Source organism: Phacochoerus africanus, chromosome 7 (genome assembly GCF_016906955.1).
Source record: "Phacochoerus africanus isolate WHEZ1 chromosome 7, ROS_Pafr_v1, whole genome shotgun sequence".
Taxonomy (NCBI): domain Eukaryota; kingdom Metazoa; phylum Chordata; class Mammalia; order Artiodactyla; family Suidae; genus Phacochoerus; species Phacochoerus africanus.
In genome coordinates, this window is record NC_062550.1 from 6,198,768 (window position 1) to 6,207,519 (window position 8,752).

An 8,752-nucleotide genomic window follows, 5' to 3' on the forward strand; every position below is an offset into this window, starting at 1 on the left:
CAGCCCAGTCTGCTTCCTGGGCACTTGACAGAGGAGGCCAGTATCCAGCTTTTGAATCTGTCAGTCGGATAGATGAGAAATTGTATCTCAGGGCTATTTTTTTTTTTTTTTTTAGGGCCACACCTGCAGCATATGGAGGTTCCCAGGCTAGGGGTCTAATCAGAGCTGCAGCCGCCAGCCTACACCACAGCCACAGCAACGCAGTATCCGAGCTGCATCTGCGACCTACACCACAGCTCACGGCAATGCCGCATCCTTAACCCACTGAGCAAGGCCAGGGATCAAACTCACATCCTCGTGGATACCAGTCACTACTGAACCACGACGGGGACTCCCATTTGTATTTTTGTGGCTTTTGTTTCTGGCCTTGCCTGCAGCATGTGCAAATTCCCAGGCTGTGGATCCACCCTCTGCCACAGCAGTGACAATGCTGGATGCTTAACCCTCTGGGCCACCAGGGAACTCCCCCATTTGTGTTTTTTAAATGTCCCTTCTCTATTTTTGCTATTTTTTCCCTGTCTTCTTAGAACTCATTATTAGATTAGTTCTTACTCTATGACATGAGTTGCATATTTTTTTCCAAATGCTTGTCTTTTGACTTTTGAATCTATGTATCGCCAGACAGAAGTTTTATTTTTTTAATTTTTATATTGTCAAATCAGTCTGTCTTTTCTTCTTTCACTTCCAGATTTGAGTCATCCCCAGAGAGGCTTTTGTCATTAAGTCTTGGGGCAGATGGTTATACAGCAATAGGTTACACATGAACAGCTAAGGCACTATGACAGGAGCTTGGGAATTTTTTTTTTTTTAATGAATTAAGAATTCAAAGAATAAGTAACATAGGAGTTCCCGCTGTGGCGCAGGGGGACGAATCTGACTAGGAATGATGAGGTTGCGGGTTTGATCTCTGGCCTCGCTCAGTGGATTAAGGATCTGGCGTTACTAAGAGCTGTGGTGTAGGTTGCAGATGCGGCTCTGATCCTGCATTGCTGTGGCTGTGGTGTAGGCTCTTGGCTATAGCTCTGATTTGACCCCAGCCTGAGAACTTACATATGCTGTGGGTGTGGCCCTACAAAGAAAAAAAAAATGTCTTTTTTTTTTTTAGTTCCTTAGCATTGCCCATGAGAGTGCTCTGGGATGTTTCAGGGCCTCTGGTCTCCAGTTTTGAGGGTCGGTCTCTGTGGGGGGCATTGCTGATATCTCATTCTCCATCCCCCGTAGGTCAGTTAGTTTCACAGTTAGGGAAAACCATTAGAAAGATCCCTACTCTACACAAATAGACACCCTGAGAGCAGGGAGCTGCTTGGCTCAGCCTCAGGACTGGGTTCTGTATGGAGGGCGGGACTTCCCGGCACGCTCCTGGGGTCTCAGGGCTCAGCAGTGGAGGATTCAGCTTTGTCACTGCTGTGGCTCTGGCTGCTGCTGTGGCGTGGGTTCTATTCCCAGCCCAGGAACCTCTCCATGTTGTGGGTGTGGCCAAAAAAAAAAAAAAAAAAAAGACAACCAACCCTGCTTGGTTTGGGCATGGATTCAGGAGGGCTGGTGGGGAGTTAGGGGACAGGGGGTGTAGCCAGGGCCAAGTGAAACAGCCTCGTCAGACTGAGGGTCTCAGCGAGGTGGACTTGAACGCCTGAAGGTGGAAATGGAAGGAAATGCTGGGTCCCTGGGGTGTGCCTGGCTCTGGGCAAGTAGCTTCAGAGCAAGTGACAAGGTCCAGGGCAGCTTGGCAAGTTCTCTGGAGCTATTAAAACCCTTTGCTGACATCTGGTCCGAGGCTGGTAACGCTCCCTGGCAACTCACCGCGAGTGGGAACCGTGTGTGCTCTGCAGTCCTCAGGCTGGGCTGGCTGCCAGGCTGCCCTGTCCTACTGGCCCAAAGTGCAGTGGCCGAGGCACTCTCTGACAGGCCATCTGCTCCCCTCACCTCCTGCCCCCCTTCCTGCATGGGGCAGGGCCTGACCTGTTTCCCTAAGACCTAAGGTGACCAATGACGGAAATGCCTCTGCTTGGTTTCTTCTCCATAAACAAAACCCCTTCTTTTTTTTTTTTCCTTTTTAGGGCCATGCCCACGGCATATGGAGGTACCCAGGCTAGGGGTCCAATTGGATCTACAGCCACCAGCCTACACTACAGCTACAGCAAAACCAGATCCTTAACCCACTGAGTGAGGCCAGGGATCAAACACACAACTCGTGGTTCCTAGTGGGATTTGTTTCCACTGCGCCACGATGGGAACTCCCAAAACCCCTTCTTCAAGGGGCTAAACAGCGAGCCCTTTCTGAGAACACCCGCAGCTCCTCTTTTAGTCCCGTTGCCCAGGGACTTTGGGTTTTTACTTCATTAATTGAGACCTTAAAAGTCACAAAATAGAGCTCACCCCAACCAACAGATCTTAACTCACTGAAACTAATTCTCCTCCTAAACTGGGAGTATTTGAAAGAAAAGCGTCATAAAGCTCAAATCAAAAAGCACAGGAGGTCCCCCTTCTGGCTCAGCAGAAATGAACCTAACATTCATGAAGACACGGGTTTGATCCCTGGCCTCGCTCAGTGGGTTAAGGATCTGGCGTTGTCATGAGCTGTGGTGTGGGTCGCAGATGAAAGATGATGTGAAGACATAGACAACACCACGTGAAGATGGAGGCAGAGATGGGAGCAATGCAGCTCCAAGCCAAGGACACCACAGACAGCCAGCAGATGCCCAGAAGGAGCTGATGTCGCTGTGGCTGTGGCGCAGGCCGGCGGCTGTAGCTCCAACTCAACCCCTAGCCTGAGAATTTCCATATGCCTTGCTAAAAAGCAAAAAAATAAAAATAAAAAGCAGAAGAGGGAGTTCCTTTGCGGCACAGTGGGTTAAGGATCAGGCATTGTCACCACAGCCACCTGGGTTGCTGCTGTAGCAAAGTTTCAATCCCTGGCCCAGGAACCGCCCTGTGCCACAGGTGTGGTTAAAAAAAAAAAAAGTAGAAGAGGAAAGACAACGCGCAGAGAAAAAGGTGACGTGAGGTCACGTCCCTGCCAGTTGGAACCTGTTGGTTTTATTCCAGCGTAAACTGATTAGTTTTCCTGGAGAGGGTAACGGAGAAGGGGGAGGAGGCGTCTTTATTTAGCCCTCATGTTGCAATCACGCGTTCCTAGATCCCAGCCTCCTGCCTGGAATGCGTGCGGAGGTTCAGGGAGGAGTTAATAAGGCTCGGCTTGGGCTCCGCAGTGGAGAGGGGCCACCCTTCACAAGGACAGGCCTGGCAAGCCTGTCTCCTCATCGCTATGTCAACTGAAGGCTTCCAGGTCTGGGGCACGTGCCTCTCAATTGGCTCCTGGGACTCCTGTGTCCCCACCCCCACCCCCTGAGCACCCCAGCCCCGCCCCCCCTACACCACAGCCCCATCAATGCCAGATCCTTAACCCACTGAGTGAGGCCAGGGATCAAACCTGCATCCTCATGGATGCCAGTCAGGTTCATAACCTGCTGAGCCACAATGGGAACTCCCCAGTTTCCTGGTCCTAAAGTTAGCACCCCCACTCCCCACCCGAGTCAGGGTCGGGGCAGGTCCTTGGCCTGAATCCTGCATCCTGCCTGCCAGTCTCCATGGTAAAGGCGGGCAGGCTCTTCATGGTTTATTAAGCAACCAGAGCAACACAGACTAGAATTCTTCAGCTCCCACCACGTGATGGAAGATGTGGGTTTTGCTTTCTTTTCTTTTTTTCTTTTTTGCTCAGAGCCTGTGATAAGGGTCAACTCGACCTATGCTACTTTATTTACTCAACATCTCACCAAAACATTTTCTCCGGGAATTACTGTGGTAGTTCCACATTCAGCACTGCTGGGAAGTGCTAGGAGCGGGCTGCTTAATGTCTCTGTTGTCAGTTTCCCAGTTTCTTCGCAGTTGTATTTCTAGCCTGAAGTTGCATCTGGTACATAGCAGGTGCTCAGTAAATGTTTGTTCAATGAATAAATGCATGAATTATCTGAAATGTCATATTTTTCACTCTCCCATGCCTTGGCATATGTTAATTGCTTCAGTCTAAAAGCTCCTACTCCTTGCAGCAGTTACCTTTGGATGTGTGCCTAACTTGCAATAACTCTCTTTTGGGGAGCTGTCTCCCTCCCATCCACAAAGTCACCAAGGTGGGTCCGAGGGAGCCCTATTCCTGTCTTGGATGCTGCCCCTAGACCATAACCAATTTCTGGGGTGGGGCAACCTGACCCAAGTTGGGCCAAGGCCTCTGCCCCAGCAATTTGGAATCGGGGTTTGATATTCCAGCCGTACTCTGGGCTTGTCTTCAGAATGGGACACATTTGGGGGAAGAAAAAAAAAAGGGATCCACAGTATGACTATCAACTACCCCTGAAACCTATGTAGCAGGGGAAAAAATTCAGATGTGCAGAGAGCAGAAGAGAAAGAAACAGGCTACCGTCAAGGAGTGGAGGGCGTGCTATGATACGCCACCCTGGATCCTGCAAGGGCCGAGCCGTCATTCCTCCAGCCCGCGGCGAATGTCAGCTGTGACAGTTGAGTTCTTCCCTGAGACTCGCCCCTCACGGAAGGGACCTGCCACGTCCAAGGACATGGCCTCCCCAGGGCATTCCATCACCACGGACCGGTCCTTGTACCCCAGTCAATGCCCTCGCCAATGTACAAAGGGCTGGTGACAAACCATCCCAGCTCCTGAGCTTCCTATGGAATCGTGTAAGGTTCCCAGCTGAATCCAGGTTCAACTTCTGCCCTGCGCACCTGCTCTGATTTGCTAAAAGGTTGCTTCCTGAGAGGCTGAGCGATGAGTATTCTGTATGCACGAATAAGATAGTGCAGCTCTGCTTCCCAGGGCACCTAACCCAAGACACGAGCCTTGCAGTTCAAAGGCACTGGTGGTAAAACAACTGATGATTGCTGTGATGAGGCAGAGGTTCGTCCCAAGAAGCATCTCGGCTTCCTTGCTGGTCCTAGCAAGGGGCCTCCTTAAATTAACCTTTCCTAAATGAAACATAGTTTGCAGGAGGTCAGGGTGGTAAGCATTTTGCCCTCCAGCATAGCAGGTGAGACCCCCAGGGCCACCTGGAGAGGGAGGTAAAGTTTGGCCTTGGCTCCTGGTCCTTTTTTACGCATCTCCCCGGACCTCCGACCCCCACCCCCCAACCCTAGGGTGGGGATGTGAGGTGCTCCACCCAGCCCAGCCCCCTTCTCTCATTCAACGTGGATTGAGGGGCCACGAGGTGCGGGGCTCCTTCTCTGACCCATCTCGCTGTCAAAGTGCCCTGGACCGGCTCCCATCTCTGATCCCTGCGGCAAGCGACGCACAGGTGCATTATCTTCCACCAGTGGCATTTTCACCATGGTGCTTCATCTTGGTTCCTGTTCCTGGTTTCTGGGAATTTCCTCCTCTGGGGAGACAGCAGCTCAGTCCCTATGTAGACTTTGGGGAAGTCTCCAGGCTGAAGGCGTCGTAGACACTCAGAGGCCCTCAGATGGTCCAAAACCCCTGAGGGGTTCCGAACCCCTCTTGTTGCAACTGAGGAAACAGAGTGTTTGAACTAATCCTGCAACCCAGGACAGGCAGATGGGGAAATGCTTTCCACTGACTGAGGTTCAATTCGATTCTCTCGACACCCAGCATCTGCCGCCTCCCGCCCTTGGGAGGGTTTCCAGGGGTGAATCTGATTCTTGGCGCGCGCGGGTACCGTGGGGAGCGGAGCGGGGGCCGCGCCACGCCCCGGGGGCTGCGGGTGGGTCCAGAGCCGCTCTGCGGCCAGGGCGGCCAAGAAGAGGGAGAAACTCGTCTCCACCGCCCCCCCCTACCCCCAGTGCCGTTCTCCCTCTTTCTAGAAGCCCTCCTCTATCCTGGCTGCGACTTGTGCGACTCTTTTTTTGGCGAAAGAAACCTTACCGAATCGAGGGCAGTAGGGCGGCGGCACCAAGGGAAGGCAGGGTGGTGTCTGTTGGAGGCTGTTATCCTTGGAGCGTAGAATGAGAGGAAGATCCCTTCCGCAGACCCCGAATTCGGGTCGCGCGGGCGGCCGCCGGGTGCGAGGACCGCGCGTGGGCGCTGCGGACTTTAGGGTGAATGCGGGCAGAAAGGGGGAAGGCGTAGGAACGGGGCGCTGGACGGTCCACGACGGCCCAGGCCGTGGCAGGACCCCAACACTCAGTGCCGCGTGGACCTTGGGCGGCGGGAACCTCGGACGCCGGTCGGCTCCCAGGAAGCCCTGCGGCCCCTCTCGAGCGGGGTTGGAGCGCCCCCTGCCGGCCCCCCGCCTTACCGCAGCCCCGCGCGCGGTCCTCCCCGGGGCGGATGCAGGAACCCCGGCAGGCGGCGCTAGGATGTAGCGGCTTCCTCCCAAGCCTGCCATCCCTTCGCACTTAGGCTGCTACTGATTCTTTCTAAAAAAGAAAAAGGAAAAAGGGCCTTTCCCCAGACCTCTGTGTGAGACAATGGAGAAGAATACACCTACACTCCGGAGGGGTTCTCTGAACCTTTTTCGGTTCGAGGACCACTTTGGGGTCAAAGATTTTAAGGCAGGGATCCTCTTACAAGGAGCTGCCTTACAAGGTATTAAAGAGCTTTGGGTTGGACAATCACTGACAAGTTAGATTTGACACTTTGGATGGGGCTTTAGACACGTATGACAAACAGAAGAGTGGTTTTATTTTTACAAATTGGTGTTTGCTATTTTGGTTTTTAGTTTTCTTTTGCTTTTTAGGGCCACATTTGCGGCATATGGAAGTTCCCAGGCTAAGGGTCAAATCAGACCTGCAAGCTGCTGTCTTAGCCCACAGCCACAGCAACACCGGGATCCAAGCTGCATTTGCGACCTACACCACAGCTCGCAGCCACGCCAGATCCTTAACCCACTGAGCAAGGCCAGGGATTGAGCCTGCATCCGCATGGATACTTCTTGGGTTCGTTACTGCTGCGCCACAATGGGAACTCCACAAATTGTTTCTTTTTTAATTTTTTAACATTATAGTTGACTTATAATGTTCTGTCAATTTCTGCTGTTCAGCAAAGTGACCCAGTTATATGTGTATATATATACATTCTTTTCCCCATATTATCTTCTATCACGCTGCACCACAGCTGATTGGATATTCATTCAATTCATTGCTTATCCATTCAAATTTGTGGTTTGCATCTACTACTCCCAGTACCCCAAACTCCCAGTCCATCCCGCTCCCTCCCCCTTGGCAACCACAAGGCTGTTCTCTATGTCCATGAGTTTGTTTCTGTTCTGTAGATAGGTTCATTTGGCCACATCTACAGCATATGGAAATTCCTGAGCTGGGGTCCAATCCAGAGCTGTAGCTGCTGGCCTATGTCACAGACACAGCAAGGCCAGAACTGAGCCACGTCTGTGACCTACACCACAGCTCACGGCAACACTGATTTTTTTGTTTTGTTTTGTTTTGTTTTTTTGCCATTTCTTGGGCTGCTCCCACAGCATATGGAGGTTCCCAGGCTAGGGGTCGAATGGGAGCTGTAGCTGCCAGCCTACACCAGAGCCACAGCAACGCGGGATCCGAGCCACATCTGCAACCCACACCACAGCTCACGGCAACGCCGGATCCTTAACCCACTGAGCAAGGCCAGGGATCAAACCCGCAACCTCATGGTTCATAGTCGGATTCGTTAACCACTGAACCATGACAGGAACTCCAACACTGGGTCTTTAACCCACTGAGCAAGGCCAAGGATCGAACCTGTATCCTCATGGATACTAGTTGGCTTCATAACCTACTGCACCACAACGGGAACTCCAAAGCTGAAATTCCTATAGGCCAAGGTTGAGGTCCAGAGAAGAAGAGGATTCCGATGAGACTGCCTAGTTTGGTCAAGGACAGTCTTTGTCACTTTCCGTAGCAGCAGTACAGAGCCGCTCTGTCCTTTTCACAGCGGATGGTCCCTCTTGATGGGCATTTGGGAGCAGTGAGGAGAAGGTTTTATAAATCCAAGATATTTTCAAGAAAACATATGAAATGGGAATTACTTTTTCAAAAATGATTAATGTAGCATATAAAGAAATAGTATAATAATCTGAAGTTGGGTTTTTTTTTTTTAAGAATTCTGGGAAATTGGCACAACATTGGAAATCAACTATACTTTAATAAGAAATAAAAATGAATTAAAGGCGTTCCTGTCGTGGCTCGGTGGTTAACAAATCTGACTGGCATCCATGAGGACGCAGGTTGGATCCCTGGCCTTGCTCAGTGGGTTAAGGATCCGGCATTGCCGTGAGCTGTGGTGCGGGTCGCAGACATGGCTCAGATCCTGAATTGTGGCTGTGGTGTAGGCTGGCAGCTACAGCTCCGATTGGACCCCTAGGCTGAGAACGTCCATATGCCACAGGTGCAGCCCTAAAAAGACAAAAAAAAAAAAAAAAGCCCCACAAAAAAAAACAAAAAACTCTCCAACATTCACTGATGATTTCAGGAGTAACTACTCCCAAACCTCTTGCTGAGCCCATTGACTTTCCATTAGCATCCTATGTAGATTTTCCACTGTAGAATTTATTTTAATTCTCCATCTATTATCACTTGGGGGTTCTTGTCTAATCTTGGCTACTCATCTTTTTGACACCCCCGCCCCCAACTCAATAACCTCTAAGCATTTGCTGAGGGTCTCGACTCATAGAGGATACTCAAACGGAGTGAGGGGAAGTTTTCTTTCACAGAAAAGCTATGGCTACTAGCTTTCCAAACTCTGCCAAAAAGTATGACATGGGTAAAATTGCTTTGTTTTTCATCCATGGCCTGGAAA

The 8,752-nt window shown here is 51.1% G+C and overlaps 1 protein-coding gene across 1 annotated transcript in view; it reads right to left on the reverse strand.

Moving 5' to 3' along the window:
* The window catches only part of SERHL2 (serine hydrolase like 2), a 26,000-nt gene extending 19,810 nt beyond the window's left edge, over window positions 1-6,190 (reverse strand). Inside the window, exon 1 of the mRNA XM_047786077.1 lies at window positions 5,885-6,190. The gene's annotated coding sequence lies outside the window, so the exon portion shown is untranslated. The remainder of the gene's footprint in view (window positions 1-5,884) is intronic.
* Window positions 6,191-8,752: the final 2,562 nt, after the last annotated feature.